General features: G+C 41.2%; 1 protein-coding gene across 7 annotated transcripts in view; it reads left to right on the plus strand.

Annotated features, from left to right (window-relative positions):
• znf536 (zinc finger protein 536) overlaps positions 1–17,680 on the plus strand; it is a 486,877-nt gene that overhangs the window by 89,963 nt on the left and 379,234 nt on the right. For all 7 annotated transcript variants that reach the window (XM_062961829.1, XM_062961827.1, XM_062961831.1 and 4 more), the window contains exon 3: positions 2,574–2,658. The gene's annotated coding sequence lies outside the window, so the exon portion shown is untranslated. The remainder of the gene's footprint in view (positions 1–2,573; positions 2,659–17,680) is intronic.

Genomic DNA, 17,680 nt, shown 5'->3' on the forward strand with positions numbered 1-17,680 from the left:
TAGGTTTTGGGCTGACCTTGACCAGTAGTGTGTACTGACTCTTTCTGGTGGTTGCCACCATTCTGGTCTTTGTTTTCATATTATTTATGATGTGTTGTGTAGTCTATGTCAAATAATTACCAAAATTGTGCTGATCATTTTCAACCCAATGTATGATAGTGCTTGCAAACTCAAGAGGTGATAGTAGAAGGTTAAGAGTGAGAACTTGATAGGCAGAAATTTTGGAAAGCTTTAGACACCTTGTATATTTTTGATGTTGTATCAAATTGAACAGTGTAGATTTGGTGCATATCTTGGAAAACTTATTCTCATGACAGTTATGCCCAATGGCCATTTTGATTAAGGGGTTCTGGGAGCTATAATCTAAGATTTAACCTTTTTAAGATGGGAGGGGGGTCTAAATTAGTGCGTGTAGAGAAAAGTTTTCACTCTTTCAAGTGCTGAGGAGGCCATTGAGATTAAACTTCTTACAATAGATGAATTGAGCAGTGGTGCACTCCTATTACACATCTGTACGGCTGTTCTTCATTGTGATATCTAAGTGATTCACACAGATGCACTACACAGGTACAGATAATCCCCATTTGTGTGAGTTTACAGATAACCACAGTTACAGGTAATCAACAAGTTCTTATTTTGTTTTAGTTGTCATGATTTCATGCTATGGAATCCTGAGATTTTTAGTTTGGGCAGAAACTAGAGCTCTCTGACTGAGATTTATAAATGCTCCTCCCTAAACTGCCAATCCCAGAATTTCATAGGAGATAGGGCAGTTAAAGTGGAACAATGGTATTTAAGTGGAATAATAGCATTCTAATTGTATAACAGAAATGCGCCCTCAGTTTCTTCTAATATAGTAGTTTCCAAGGATTTGTAATGTAGTCCATTGCTTCTCAGATGAAGTCTGCTCTCATGGGCCCCTCTTCACAAAAGTTGCCCAAATATCACTCTGACATCTTTCATGTATCTTATAGTATTGGTTATGTTTCAAATACCATTATTTTATTATTTATATTAAAACTTTTAGAATTATGTTAGAGCAGCTTAATTGCGCTTCTCTTTTGGGCTACAGTAGAGTCTCACTTATCCAACGTAAACGGGCTGGCAGAACGTTGGATAAGCGAATATGTTGGATAATAAGGAGAGATTAAGGAATGCCTATTAAACATCAAATTAGATTATGATTTTACAAATTAAGCACCAAAACATCATGTTATACAACAAATTTGATAGAAAAAGTAGTTCAATACGCAGTAAGGTTATGTTGTAATTACTGTACAGTAGAGTTTCACTTATCCAACACTCGCTTATCCAACGTTCTGGATTATCCAACGCATTTTTGTGGTCAATGTTTTCAATACATCTTGATATTTTGGTGCTAAATTCATAAATACAGTAATTACAACATAACCTTACTGCGTATTGAACTACTTTTTCTATCAAATTTGTTGTATAACATGATGTTTTGGTGCTTAATTTGTAAAATCATAACCTAATTTGATGTTTAATAGGCTTTTCCTTAATCTCTCCTTATTATCCAACATATTCACTTATCCAACGTTCTGCCAGCCCGTTTACGTTGGATAAGTGAGACTCTACTGTATTTACGAATTTAGCACCAAAATATCATGATATATTGAAAACATTGACTACAAAAATGCGTTGGATAATCCAGAACGTTGGATAAGCGAGTGTTGGATAAGTGAGACTCTACTGTATTTCACATACCAATTGACCATTGAAAAGTGATAATCATTCCACAAGTTTTTAAGGAAGCTTTGTACAACGGACCTGAAATAACTTCCAGGTTTTAAACTAGAGGACTTCTGACAGATCCATGAACTGGAAAAAGATATTGCAAGAGACATTGATGCCCTGATCAGTGACACTAACCCTCCAAACAAATTACTGCCCGATTTCTTAAAGAGACAAAGTTGCTCTGACTTTAGTGTTTTACCAGAATTTAAAATCTGTTTTTCTTTCTTCTGCAGCTTCAAGCAAAGGAAGACAGATTTGTGGTAGTACAGAAAGAAAAAGAGGTTTCTGATTGTTTCATGTATGAACCTTTCCTATAGTCCTTTTATAGAAGATATTAAGAACTTGTTAGGGAGGATAGCATATTTTTCAGAGAGGCACCTTATTAGCTCACTTTGTGTTTTCCACATATAGATTAGATTTATCTGCAAGAAATAAAAGTTTAAAATAGTTCAAGTGATGAGCCTGTGAATGCCTGCTATTTTCTGCTTCTGAAGTGAAAAATTGCATTTTATGTTGTTGATACAATAGAAGATAGAATACCCAAGATACAATACTCAAGATGATGAGCATTATCAACCTATCTATCAGAAAACTGATGACGTAGGCTATAATCCGAAATACATTTACTAGGGTTAAGGTCCACTGGGCATAATAGGATTTAGTTTAGAATAAACATGTACTGAAGCATTGTGTTAGGTTTATGTTAAGTATTGCAGAGCAAGTTAACTCTCTATATAAACTAAAACAGCAGAACTGGTTTTGTTTTAATTACATTGGTTTTACATTTTTAAATTTTGCATTCAAATTGGTTTCAGCAATTCTCGACCTTCTGCATTTTCCCCTCGACTGCAAAGAGATACTACTTCTGGTCAAAGGATTTGTTGGTGTTGGACTAACCTGGTAAGACTGTTTCATTGCATGCTTTATGACTTCTATGTTTTATGAATGGGAATCCCTGTGGATTTTGCATGGTATGTAGCTTGGGGCGGGAGGAGAAAAAGAAATATTTTATACTTTACAAATTCCTATTTTCAGATTTGATGTCAAGGACAGAACGCCACAAGATTCAAAGTAACAGAGTTTATTAGATTACAGAACTCAAAAATGCCCGTAAAACACAAGGGCCAGGCAGTTTTTGCCTTTAGGAGCAAAAAGGGGCAAAAGTAAATGTTCAAAAGATAAACCGGATTAAACCGGAGTTTAATCCGGGTAAAAACAAACTGCTTGCTTCAGCCTGGGTATAAACGAAACGAAAGCCAAGGAACAAAAGATACAAAGAATGCAACTAATTGGCAGCAGATTCCTCTCTGCTGCCAACACTGTGCTTAGAGTAACTTGCGTCGCTCCCCCACACACACAGCAGACAGGATCTCCAACACGAGTAAATCAGCCAAGGATTGTAGCAGTTGAGTAGACCAGTTCCGTTCCGTAGATCAAAGCCAGAAGCAGACGTTTGTAGTTTTTCCAAGTCCAAGAAGGGGGGAAGACAAGCCGTGGTCAGTTCAGTCCGAGTTCTCAAAGCAGGAGATGGCGTCCGTCAAGAAGACGACGGAGGGTCAAGCTAATAAGAGTAAGCACAGGTTTGCACAAACAAATGCCCACACAATCCCTCCCGCCGTCTGACCCTGGATTCCAATCAACTTACGTCACAGCACAGGAAAGCACACAAGTCTTCAGGGAAGCGTCCCACACACACACGGATCCCAAGCGTTTGCCCAGATTACCTTGCCCAACGCAATTTGCAATTGCTCCCAAGCCCCATTTTATGCCAGTTACAAATCTTCATCACTGTCAGCTGTCCTCCTTAACCCGGGCGTTTCCTCATCACTTTCCTCGTCAGAGCTGGAACACCTCTGACTACGCCCAACAGCATCTCCAGCTGTGGATCCCGTCCCATCCCTCCAGCTAAACCATGGGTCTAATCCTGAAGGTCCCCATTCATCTTCTGTCCCATCATGGCCAGTGGCACCCACTTCCTCCCTTACCCGAGTCCAATCCATCTCATCCTCCTCTGAGCTAACCAGCCCCTCCTCCATTCTCTCCGTAAACCCTTCGAAAGACTCCTCGTCAGATGGTGCTGCAAATATGTCTCGCAGTCTTTTTCTCTCTCGCTCCTCGAGAGTATCTGACTCTCGAGGAGTCTTACGCCCACGTCTGTCAGTAACAGAGCCATGAGGCTCAATCATAACACTATCCCCTCTCACAAAGGCCTCCTCCCCCGATGGCGGAGAAGTGGCAGTGATACCCTCCGCTATAGCACCACGACGACTAGAGGTATCAAGTTTCAACAGCGAACGATGAAAGACTGGATGGACCTTTAAACTAGACGGTAAACGCAAACGAAACGCAACAGAAGAAATCTTTTTAACGATAGGAAAGGGACCCAAATACCGAGGCGCAAACTTTCCCCCAGCCTGTTTAATATGTTTGGAAGATAACCACACCAAATCCCCTTCTTCCAACTCCTCCCCTGCCTGCCTGTGGCGGTCAGCCTGAGTCTTCTGCGTTGCCTTAGCTTCCAACAGTAAGCGACGGGCAACATCATGCAATGCAGCCATTTCCGAAGAGCGGTACACAGGGTCCGAAGAGACCACATTGGTCGACGGCGCCACACCTCCCCGTGGGTGAAAACCATAAGTTAGCTCAAATGGCGTATGCTGACTAGACGTGTGCACCGCATTGTTGTAAGCAAATTCCGCCACCGGTAACCACTTTACCCAAGCCGTGGGTTGATCTAAACAAAAACAACGCAGATACTGCTCTAAGAGCCCATTAACCCGTTCCGACTGTCCATCCGTTTGCGGATGGAAAGCTGAAGACACGTTTAACTTAGTCCCCAAACACTCATGGAAGTGTTTCCAAAAGCGTGACACAAATTGCGGAGCCCTATCTGAAATAATCACCTCGGGTGCTCCGTGCAAACGATAGATGTGCTTTGTAAATAGTAAGGCCAACGTAGGGGCCGCCGGAATGGTTGAACAAGGAATAAAATGAGCCAGTTTACTAAATAAATCCACCACCACCCAAATACAAGTATAACCTCCAGACTTAGGCAAATCTGAAATAAAATCCATGGAAATGATTTGCCATGGCCTCTCCGGAACAGGTAAAGACGATAACAACCCTCTAGGGCGCCCAACAGGCGTCTTACTCTGCTGACAAACGGCGCAGCTGTCACAAAAGCGCAGAATGTCTTGCCGCATCTTTGGCCACCAGTAGCTCCTGGTGATAAGCTGTACGGTCTTGAACCTGCCAAAGTGCCCAGCCATGGGTTCGTCATGGTGGGCTCTAATCACCTCCAACCTGAGGGTCCCTACTGGTACGTAAACCTGCCCCCTACGCACCAATACCCCGTCTTGATCCTGGAGATGCGGCAGTATGGTACGGTTACCTGCAGAGAGCAGCATCAGTTGCTCCTGAGTCCATACATCATCCTTCTGAGCCTCAAGGATCTGGTCATGTAACCCAAGCTCATTATCTACAACACACAGAGAGGCAGTAGGCAAGATGGTCTGACATACTACCTGCTCATTGGTCTTAAATTCCGGCTTGCGGGATAAAGCATCGGCCCGCAAGTTTGCCTTCCCCTCCACGAACTGCACCTTGAAGTTAAACCTGGAGAAAAACAAAGCCCAGCGGATTTGACGCTGGTTTAACTTCTTTGCTGTTTGCAAGTGCTCTAAGTTCTTGTGATCAGATCTGACCACGATCTGGTGCCGTGCCCCTTCAAGCCAGTGCCGCCACACCTCAAACGCCACCTTAATCGCCAACAACTCCTTCTCCCATATGGTATAGTTCTGCTCGAAGGGTGTTAGTTGCCGCGAGTAAAATCCACAGGGACGCAAGGTCCCTGAGGAATCCTTCTGAGACAATACAGCCCCCAACGCGTAGCTAGAAGCGTCCGCTTCTACCACGAACGGTCTGTCAACATCAGGATGGGTTAGTATGTTGTCCGATTGAAAACTAGACTTTAGTTGTAGAAACGCCTCGTGAGCTTCCCGCCCCCACACAAATGGCTGTTTCTTGCGCAGAAGCTGCGTCAAAGGTACCGTGAGCTTTGCAAAATTCGGAATAAACTCCCGGTAGTAATTAGCGAAACCCAAGAACCTTTGTACATCCTTCTTAGTCTTCAGCTCCTGCCATGAGTTGACGGCGTCAACCTTATGTGGGTCCATTTTAAGTTCCCTACCTGACACTACATGACCTAGGAACTCCACTTCAGGCACATGAAAGACGCACTTGGAAGCCTTGGCGAAAAGCCCATTAGCCCGCAGTCGGTGCAGAACCTGCTTGACATGTTGACGATGTTCTTTCTCGTCCTTAGAAAAAATCAAGATATCATCCAAATAAATCACTAAAAATTGGTCAATTAGGTCCCTGAACACATCGTTCATGAACCTCTGGAATACCGCAGGAGCATTACAAAGCCCAAAAGGCATGACTCGGAACTCGTGGCATCCGAAACACGTGTTAAATGCCGTCTTCCATTCATCCCCTTCCCGTATACGGATTAAGTTATAGGCCCCCCGCAGGTCAAGCTTGGTAAAGACCTTAGCCCCTTGCACCCTTGATAACAGTTCCGAGATTAAAGGCAGCGGGTACCTATCCCGAATGGTGTATTTGTTTAGGATCCGATAATCGCAGACCAACCTAAGTTCCCCAGTCTTTTTGGCTACAAAGAATACCGGTGCCGCAGTTGGAGAACTAGATGGGCGAATAAACCCCTTGGCTAAATTTTCATCTAGAAACTCCCGCAAAGCTTGCCTTTCCGGTACAGTCAAGGCATACAGCCTCCCTGCTGGCAGTTTCGCACCTTCTGCCAACTTGATGGCGCAATCATATGGCCTGTGCGGTGGTAATTTGTCCGCTTCTCTTTTACAAAATACATCAGAGAACTCCCCATACTCAGCAGGCACTCCCTCCATATCAGAATGAGTAACATTTAGAGTGCAACAATCCTGCCTCTTTAAGATCACTTTACGTGTTGCCCAATCTACATGTGGGTTTACTACAGCTAGCCAATCCATCCCCAGGATCACATCATATCTAGGCAAGCTCGTAATATCCCACACAAACGTTCCCGTTACTCCCTGCACCTCCCACGTTACTGCTGAGGTTTCATGGTTAACCACCCCAGTCTCCAGCAGTCTCCCATCTGCTCCTTCCACCCACACGTCGCATGCCTTGCGCACTCTAGGAATGCCATGCTTCTTAGCAAACTCAATATCTACATAGGAGACCGTAGCCCCTGAGTCCAGCAGTGCCAAAGTAGAAACAAGTTCCCTTCCCCCAACAGATAATGTAATGGGTACGAAAAGATGCTTCCTCCCCTCAGTTGACTGCTTGAGGAGCCCTAGTGCGTTGGACTCACGTCGCACTAGGGCTGGCCTTTTCCCGAAAGCTGGGAAGGTTTCACATTACAATTTTTGGCAAAATGCCCAGCATTCCCACAGTACAAACACAAGCCCAGCTGCCTCCTACGGCTCTTTTCCTCTGTAGACAGCTTTTTAAAGACCCCAAGCTCCATGGGCTCTTCCCCCATCACCACAGGTGCCCTGGTTACATGCATGGGTGGCGCACACATTGCTTTTGAGTGTTTACGAGCCTCGAACCTTGCGTCTAAACGCAGCACCTTAGCTACTAAGGCGTCCCAGCTTTCAGCCGGCTCCAAGCGTGCTAATTCATCCTGGAGCATATCACTTAACCCGGCAGTAAATAAAAGCATGAATGCATTTTCCCCCCAATCCAGCTGGTGGCGATACAGGTTAAACTTATTTAAGTAATCCAAAACAGTCCCCTTTCCCTGTTTCAACCGATACAGAGCCCACCCAGCGTTCTCCGTGCGGAGAGGATCCCCAAAAGTATCAGTTAACAACTTTTTGAAATTATTCAAATTGTCCTTGACTGGGTCATTTCCCAAAATTAAATTAGTGGCCCATTGTCCTGCGGGACCGGTCAACAAACTCAAAATAAAGGCCACCTTGCTAGTGTCTGTAGGAAAAGCATGAGCACTGAGCTGAGAAAAATAAAGCTCCACTTGTGCCAAAAAGGTTGGCAACTTGCACCTGGTTCCGTCAAAGCGTTCAGGAGTCAAAACATGTCCTTTCACAGCCTGAGCTGTTTGGATAACGGTAAAAGCCGTTTGCAATTGGTCTACTTTGGCCCTTAACTCATCCATCGTCTTCCTGACGGGTTTATTGCTGCAATAAACTTTTTATGGGCGTTGGGCAATCTGTCAAGGACAGAACGCCACAAGATTCAAAGTAACAGAGTTTATTAGATTACAGAACTCAAAAATGCCCGTAAAACACAAGGGCCAGGCAGTTTTTGCCTTTAGGAGCAAAAAGGGGCAAAAGTAAATGTTCAAAAGATAAACCGGATTAAACCGGAGTTTAATCCGGGTAAAAACAAACTGCTTGCTTCAGCCTGGGTATAAACGAAACGAAAGCCAAGGAACAAAAGATACAAAGAATGCAACTAATTGGCAGCAGATTCCTCTCTGCTGCCAACACTGTGCTTAGAGTAACTTGCGTCGCTCCCCCACACACACAGCAGACAGGATCTCCAACACGAGTAAATCAGCCAAGGATTGTAGCAGTTGAGTAGACCAGTTCCGTTCCGTAGATCAAAGCCAGAAGCAGACGTTTGTAGTTTTTCCAAGTCCAAGAAGGGGGGAAGACAAGCCGTGGTCAGTTCAGTCCGAGTTCTCAAAGCAGGAGATGGCGTCCGTCAAGAAGACGACGGAGGGTCAAGCTAATAAGAGTAAGCACAGGTTTGCACAAACAAATGCCCACACAATCCCTCCCGCCGTCTGACCCTGGATTCCAATCAACTTACGTCACAGCACAGGAAAGCACACAAGTCTTCAGGGAAGCGTCCCACACACACACGGATCCCAAGCGTTTGCCCAGATTACCTTGCCCAACGCAATTTGCAATTGCTCCCAAGCCCCATTTTATGCCAGTTACAAATCTTCATCACTGTCAGCTGTCCTCCTTAACCCGGGCGTTTCCTCATCACTTTCCTCGTCAGAGCTGGAACACCTCTGACTACGCCCAACAGCATCTCCAGCTGTGGATCCCGTCCCATCCCTCCAGCTAAACCATGGGTCTAATCCTGAAGGTCCCCATTCATCTTCTGTCCCATCATGGCCAGTGGCACCCACTTCCTCCCTTACCCGAGTCCAATCCATCTCATCCTCCTCTGAGCTAACCAGCCCCTCCTCCATTCTCTCCGTAAACCCTTCGAAAGACTCCTCGTCAGATGGTGCTGCAAATATGTCTCGCAGTCTTTTTCTCTCTCGCTCCTCGAGAGTATCTGACTCTCGAGGAGTCTTACGCCCACGTCTGTCAGTAACAGAGCCATGAGGCTCAATCATAACATTTGAGTTTCCAACTCAAAATCTTATTGTAGCTCCTTTAAGCAAAAATTCTTCTTAGTAAGTATATGTCATGATATATGCTTTTTGTAATGGGACAAGTTGGTTGACAACATTCCTCTAAAAGAAAAGATTTATGTCGTCAATAGCTTTCTTAAGGTAGCTTTAACTTACAAGTACCATAGTGCATATATAGTTTCAGTTGATCCTTCATGTCCATGGATTCTTCATGCATGGATTCAACTATTCAGAACTTCATTTTTTAAAAGAATTTTGAAAAGAAAAACTTCATTTTGCCACTTAACGTAAGGGGCACCATTTTACTATGCCATCGTATATAATGGGACTTGAGTATCAATGGTTTTTGGTATCCAGGGGAGTCCTGGAACCAAACATAAGGGTCCCATTGTACTCTAACCTTATCCTGGACATGCACCATCCTTAAAAAAGAAATTCAGACTGGTAAATAAGACTGCATTTTTAAAATAGTAACCTAGAACTGGTAGAGAAGAGATGAAGATTTGCAAAAATAATTCTGGGTTTGGAGAAGCAGGTTCACTCTTTTTGTTTTTAAATTGGGTACATAGGAGGAACAGTTTGCTTTATCTTCCTTCTCCATCTACCCTTCTCACCTGCATACATTTCTTGTTCTCCTGTGATCACTAGGCTAACACTTTAAGAAAAGACTGAAAACTATTTCTGATATGTTTCCATGTACCTTTGAAATAAAACATGGGAGTAGAACTGACTTGCTAAAGCTGATTTGCTACATTTGGTGGAATCTGTATGAATACATGTTGGAGTTAGGCCCAACTTTTGCCATCTTGACCTCTCTTGATGATATTTAGTCACAGGTGCCCTTGTTTTCATCTGTGAAATGTCAAAGTACAAATCCAGCTGAGGAACTAGGTTTGCCCATGAGTTTGGCAAGTTTTTGTGTGGAGTAAAGATGGTCCTGGAATGCATTGCCATCTCAAAACTTTGTGTAAGGAATCATATGGACAGCAAGGGATATTGGCCTTTGTTTTATTACATGGCTTCTCTGAATTAGTTTGTACTTGAGACTGACAGCTGAGGCAAAACCTAGTATTCTAGCTTCCTAGTATTTTAGCGGATGCAGTTATGATCAGCCAACAGTCATCCAACAGGTTAAAATGGGATTATATCCTCATTATCTTTCCTAGACTTTAACCCAGAGCAAAGATAGGAAGGATTAGCCCAATCCTTACAATTTAAGTTGCAGCCCTTTCTAAAACTGAGATGTTACTGGTCATGCTCAGATTTTCCAGAATTATGATGAATGTCATGCTAAAATGCTGAAATGTGCTGTCCTTTTGATGCCTTCTCTGCCATTCTCCACCTATTCTGATCAGACCTGATTCAAAGGTTGGAGAGCCTTTCAGTTGCAATTCCCATGATGCAAAGAGGCCCAAGCATGGCACACTAATAACATCCTCTGTATGCCAGTGGGTGTTTTTTGCTAATTCAGATTCCACATTGGTGTCTGAACTAATTATGAATGGGAACTGCAATTAATTTTCCAAAACACACATTAATTACAGAACCAACAGCTTCTGTCCATCTTAGTAAAACCACATCAAGTACCTTCCGGTGGAAGATCAAGGTAAAAATATTTGGAAATATGCAATTAATAATCAAGGATTCTTGGAGTTCTGTCTTAAATTCTGCCTATTAATGAAGTCTACAATACAAGTATCTACTAGTTTTAATACTTTATTAAGATATTTATATCCCACCCTATATCTGAAGATCTCACTAACTGAGGAGTCAAATCTAGTTGAAGAGTAAGATCTGTTGATATCAGTGGGACTTAGGATAGATTTAGGATTTTGTTCTAAGACCAAACAATGAAGGAAAGACATGTACATGCTTTGCTTTACAATCTATTAAGAATAAATATTATGCAAACTGTGTTATTTGTTGTTTGTGTTATCCAAGTTATGGTGACCCTTTTTATCTTGAATTGTTTTTAATATTAATGATGTTTAATACTGTTTTAATATTTGTATATTGTATATTTTAAGTTGTATTGTAATACATTTAATTGTGAGCCACTTTGAGTCTCCGTATGGAGAGAGAAGGCGGGATATAAATAAACATAACCATAATAATAATAATTTGTGGAGTTATCATGACAAATTTTGTTCGGGGTGTTTTGTCATTGCCTTCATCTGAGGTTGCAAGGGTGTAACTTGTCCAAGGGCTTATTCTGAGTTTCTATGACCAAATGAAGATTCAACCCCTCATCCTATTCCAGTACTCAAAGCATTACACTACACTAAATTGAACCTAAGGCAATCCTATCACAGAGGTTTCTTGGCAGAATTTGTTCGGAGGGGGTGTTGCTCTTACTTCCCTTGAGACTGTTACATAATATATGTAACACCCCTTACATGGAATATACCTGTGTCTGTTTCTATTATAATCATCTGTGTTTTGAGTTATTGCATGGGCGAAAGCTGTCACTGCTCATTCTGCATTCTTTTTCTTATTTTTTTTATTAAAAAATGTTGCAACAAACAACAACAACAACAACAACAAAACTTTATTTATATACCGCTCTATCTCCCATGGGGACTCAGTGCGGTTTACACATGGTAAACATTCAATACCAACATACAGCATATAACAGTCCAATAATAAAAAACAGGTTAAGCATAATAAAAATTTAAAACAATGTGGTCTTTAGGTATATAGGTTGCAAATGTGGACATCCAAAATTTAGGTCTAAAGGGGGGGGGGAGGGGATAGCCACAGCAAAGTGGTGATATATCAAAATTGCGCAATTCCTGAAGAATAAATATATATTTTTTAAAAATTACTGTAAAAGCTTCATACAAGATGATTACTGGTGAGAAAGGGAGCATTGAGGCACATTTTGAAACCGCCCACAGGAACACCCAGTCATTAATGTCACTAAAATGATCTCACATGGGGGAATCTTGACAGTTTCCATCCAACGTATAAATAAGCAACTGGAGCCCCCGGTGGCACAATGGGTTAAACCCTTGTGCTGGCAGGACTGCTGACTTGAAGGTTGGATTGCTGAAGGTTTCTGGTTCAAAACTGGGGAGAGCACATATGAGCTCCCGCTGTCAGCTCCAGCTCCCCATGTGGGGACATGAGAGAAGCCTCCCATAGGGATGGTAAAAAATCAAAAACATCCAGATGTCCCCTGGGCAATGTTCTTGCAGATGGCCAATTCTCTCACAGCAGAAGTGGCTTGCAGTTTTTCAAGTCTCTCCTGATACGAAAAAAATAAATAAGTGACGTTGCCCGTTTCTGCGTGAATTGGAAACTTGGAAGAAGATTGCTGCTTGACTCATAAAACCTCAATTTCTATTCACTTTAAACTCATTTTTAAGACAGAGTCACACAGGGAATGGCTGGAAGTAGTGTTGCATCGTATGATGGGCTCCATAGAACTCTGTTTTTAAACTGTTTTTAAAGTGTGTAAAAACTGGGGACCTTATGAGGTCCTGAGAGAGAGTGGCACCAATGTCCTTGCCCAATACTGAAACCATCATGCCATGCCATGCTGCCTTCATTCTTACTACAGGCTGTCTGAATTTGTGGATTATCTATAGATCTCTTGATATCCCACCATTGTAGCCCATGGTGCAAGTCATCTTTCAGACCTAATATGTTTAAAAACGTTTACAAATCCCTTTCTTCTTTGTTTAAAGCATTCAGTATTTGTGTACAAAGACATATGAACAAGGACCGTAAAACAGTATATAATATTAGGGTGCCTGACAATCTACATTTGATCCTGCTAAGGGGCTGAAATGAATCTGCATAAAACCATCTTCAGTTCTAATTAGTAAAACCTACCTTTCCTTTTGACCATATTCCTTAGAGGTCATCCCATAAACCATTTAAACTGATAGCAATATTATAAGCCAAGAAATTAATTTCATACGGTATACTTTTTTTTTTTAAAAAAAAAAACAACACACACACATTGTGACTACTTCATTTTAAGAAGTGCTTTTTTATTTTATTTTTGTGGATATTGCCAACCGAGGATTACTTTTATTTTGGTTTACCCCCCCACAACAGTTATATTAGAAATTTTCTGTTTTATTCTTACCTTCTTAGTAAAAATCCTTTTATCACACAATGGGTAATTTATATCCATTACCAGCCCTTTCAATCCTTTTCAGTGGGGCTGTCACTGCCTTTGGCATAGTAATGATTAATGTGATCTAATAATAGTGTGCCATTATATTACCTTAGTAAAACATGTACCAACAGCCTATTCAGATCTACCAAATTCATAGCTTCCTATAATATTTTTGTTGAAAGACAGGATTACTATTTTTCAAAGCTGAATTTTTCCTCCTGTTAACATATTTAATGAAATTCACAATTCTTTGCCACAGCAATCTTTTTTTCGTATGCATTTTGCCTCGATGGGGGAAGGTTGTATCATTGTGGATTATGATTTGTTAGGTGAATCCTTTGACATGCAAAAAAAAAGGAAACAGAAAGAAAACCTGGCTATAGTGTTTTCTTCTTCATTAAAGCATCCTCTTTTCTTTTTTAAAGCATTTTCTTAACATAATTTAAACCCAATTTCAAGGAATAAAGTGCTGGGAGATGAAATGCTGCCTTTATTTTATCTTAGCTAGTGTAGTTTTTTCTTTAACTTCAGTTTTGAGTCGGTTGTTGAACACACGTTTCAAAACATAAGGGATAATCTGAACTTCTGATACCAGTACAATGGAATGCTTTGACAGAGAATTATCTAATATTAAAACTGATCTTGACTTTTAGGAGATATGTAGCAGGTGTTAGTACATTTTTACACACTTTGTGTGCTAGTAAAAATGGTATTTAGCATCGTTGTGACTCGTGTAGATGTATGAGAATCTATACCTCCCGTGATTTCAGGAGTTCAAATTCAGATACTCAAAGAAATGACCCAAATGACAGCATTTATTCTAATTTTTCTTCAGTCCTCCAAATCTGTTATATCACAGACTGAAAATCACTCACTCCTACAACTTTTCCCTTTACTTTGTTCACAGTCCCCCAGTAATTCTGTCTGTCTCTTTTCTTTGGATGTCAAAATTGTATTTCTGAATGCTCATCTGCAGGTAGCACAATGTCATCATATTGGGCACAGAATGCATATTTTATGGGGAGGGGCAGAGTGCTTATTTGAAAGTGAAAAGCAAAGTATTAAACCACGACAAGCTTCACCAATGAATTTGGAAATATTTTCTCTATATAAAATTAAGGACTGGCTCAGGGAAATCTAGAATTGGCATTTGAAAGACTGAGATGTGTTCATGAAGATCCCCTTTAGAAATTTCACAACGTGTGGGTTGCTTTTGAGGAGGTGTTTGAGGACAACGTTGTTGCTCCCAAACAAGTATGATGATTTGAGAATTTGACCTGCTATCAAGTTTACTTGTATTCTTATATCTTTCTCACATTTCTGTTTTTTTGCTTTTTTGTTCCCTATCTGCATGTTTACTTGAGTGAAAACAGGGGGACTGAGATAATAGAATCACAGGGTCATAGAATCATAGAGACCTCGTGGGCCATCCAGTCCAATCCCATTCTGCCAAGAAGCAGGAAAATCACATTCAAAGCACCCTGACAGATGGCTATTTATTTATTTCCGATATTTCTACCCCACCATTCTCCCCAAGGGGACTCAGGGTGGCTTACACAACTGTCAGGATCACTACCAGTACATCATAATACAATAAAATAAGAATAAAACAGTTAAAATAATTAAATAACATAGTAAAATATAATATATAAAAGATTTAACACAATGCAACAACAAATATATATGCCAATCATCTATCAGACCTTGTGCAAGAGCCTTAATCCAATCCATGTCAATGCTAACTGAGTTCATTCATTAAACACTTGCACACATAGCCAGGTCTTCAGCTTCTTTCTAAATCCCAGAAGGGATGGAGCCTGCTGGATGTCACTGGGGAGGGAGTTCCATAGCCGAGGAGCCACCATCGAGAAGGCCCTGTCTCTCGTCCCCACCAGCCGCGCTTGTGAGGCAGGTGGGATCGAGAGCAGGGCTTCCCCGGATGATCTTAAGGTTCTCGTGGGCTCATAGGAGGAGATGCGTTCGGACAGGTAAGTTGGACCAGAACTATCCAACCTCTCTTTAAAAGCCTCCGAAGAAGGAGCCTCTATCACACTCCAGTGCAGAGAGTTCCACTGCTGAACAGCTCTCACAGTGAGGAAGTTCTTCCTCATGTTCAGGTGGAATCTCCTTTCCTGTAGTTTGAAGCCGTTGTTCCACATCCTAGTCTCCAGGGCAGCAGAAAACAAGCTTGCTCCCTCCTCCTTATGACTTCTCCTCACATTTTTATACATGGCCCTCATAATGTCTCCTCTTAGTCTTCTCTTCTGCAGGCTAAACATGCCCAGGTCTTTAAGCCGCTCCTCATAAGGCTTGTTCTCCAGGCCCTTGATCATTTTAGTCACCCTTCTCTGGACACATTCCAGCTTGTCAACATCTCACTTAAAGTGCGGTGCCCAAAATTGGACACAGTGTGATTCCAGGTGTGGTCTGTCCAAGGCAGAATAGAGAGGTAGCATGACTTCAGTAGATCTAGACACTATACTCCTATTTATGAAGGCCAAAATCCCATTGGCATTTTTAGCTGCTGCATAAAAGGAGACCTGGGAATGTCTAAGGTGACCTAAGAATGATGGCTGTTATTTAATTACCAGAGTCTTTTTTTCTTCCAAATATTTATACACCACCCTAAACATGATATTTCTATATTTTCTGTATTTATTTATATTTTTAGTCTCTTTATTTTAATAAAATAAACTTTAATCACATTTCTTATTGTCACTTTCCCCGCCCTAGTAGCCCACCTATAATTAACAGGAGATCTGCCACGTTTGGTTATACAACTGAATGTCAATAGTCTTTGATTCCAAAGCTTTTTTGTGGCCAGCATAACTGGCAAACAAATTTTATGATTTATAGGTCAGTAAGTTGGCTCTCTTTGGTTAGATTTGGTCCAGGAGCTGCCAGTTACTGAAACACCCTTCCAGAAGAAGAGCCTCATTACATAGAAGTTGGCTACCTGGCATTATGTGTTTGTATGTAGATGTTTTCATGCAGAAATAGCAGTACTTCATTATTGAAAGAAAATATACATAAGATATTTGACTTCATTCTATAGGATATTGGATTCATCAACCAAGTTTCAGAAATCTGATTTATCGTATTTCTCTTTTGCCAGATTATGCTGTCTGTATCAGAGTTTCCAAATGATGGAGTTTGTTTAGAAACCAATATAGTCAAGGTTGTTTTGTACTGCATACATATTCTTAACAAGTAGAACTTTAGAAATTGCTAACTTTATTGAGGCAGTACCTGGAATGTTGCAGCCAGTATATACATGTATCTAACAACAAGCCTTGTAGTTTATATGTCTGAGGGGTCCATGATGATTGCGGATTGCAGCAAGTGTATTCTCTCATCAGTTTAATATGTTTAGCAGAATAGTGTGAATTAGTTTGGCTCATTGGGTACTGCATTTTGAACTGGCAAGTCTGTGCTCAAATCTCTTCATAGCTGTTCATTCACTGGACGACTTTGAGAAGGCCACCATCTGCCTCAATTAGAGCTTTCCAGACAAACATAGGAATATAGGATATGCATCTGGAAGTTCATGGTGAAGCAGTCTTGTGACAACAAAAGAAGTATGAGTCTGGTCAGTATGTGGATGGGAGATTCTTTGGGGTTCTCACGTTTGAATTCTATGTAGTACAATCACATCCACAGTATTGACTTGCCCTATTGGGTTATTGTCAAAACCATTGAGAAAAGGGTGCTTAATGTACTTCTTGCGCTGAAAACGCTATGAGAATTATTAGGAATCTAAGAGTGTTTCTACATTTTCTAAAAAGCTCCTTACCAGTGTAAATTTCAGGGTTATGGTTTATAGTATGGATATAGGGTGGTTATAAAAAGAAGGAAAATATGTGCTTGTTCTCTGTCATTGTGGTTGGACACATTCAGAAGCATCCCTCTTCTCATTAGCTTGTTGACAGAACAACCTCTCCACTTGTTGGTTCCTATATGCATCCTGCACTTTCCAGACCCGCAACAACTTCACTTGTTTAAGTTAGGGAGAGCTGCCTCTCACAGTGCCCTGTTTTTACAAAAGATGGATAGTAATAGCAGAAAATATTCTTATGGGGAAGATGTTATCCTTCCAGAGAAGTGCTTTGGAAACAACATAGGCATTAAGTTTTCAGTTCTTGTTTCCACTTAGGCACTTGCTCTGTTATAGGTAGCATTGCATTTCTTTATTACTTCTGCGAGGCAATACGTTGTCAGCTAAGCTGATGATGTGAAGTTCCCTCCTTGTTGTATTACATCAGACAAAAAGAGTGGTGTTGAACACCTACTTGTATGCAACCTTGTGTGAGAATCATACAGAGAAGCTTTATTTTATCAAGGTTTCCTCCTTGACATGTAATGGAACAATGACTGTAATTGAGAGATTTTCAAATGAA

This window comes from Anolis carolinensis, unplaced genomic scaffold (genome assembly GCF_035594765.1).
Source record: "Anolis carolinensis isolate JA03-04 unplaced genomic scaffold, rAnoCar3.1.pri scaffold_9, whole genome shotgun sequence".
NCBI classification, from domain to species: domain Eukaryota; kingdom Metazoa; phylum Chordata; class Lepidosauria; order Squamata; family Dactyloidae; genus Anolis; species Anolis carolinensis.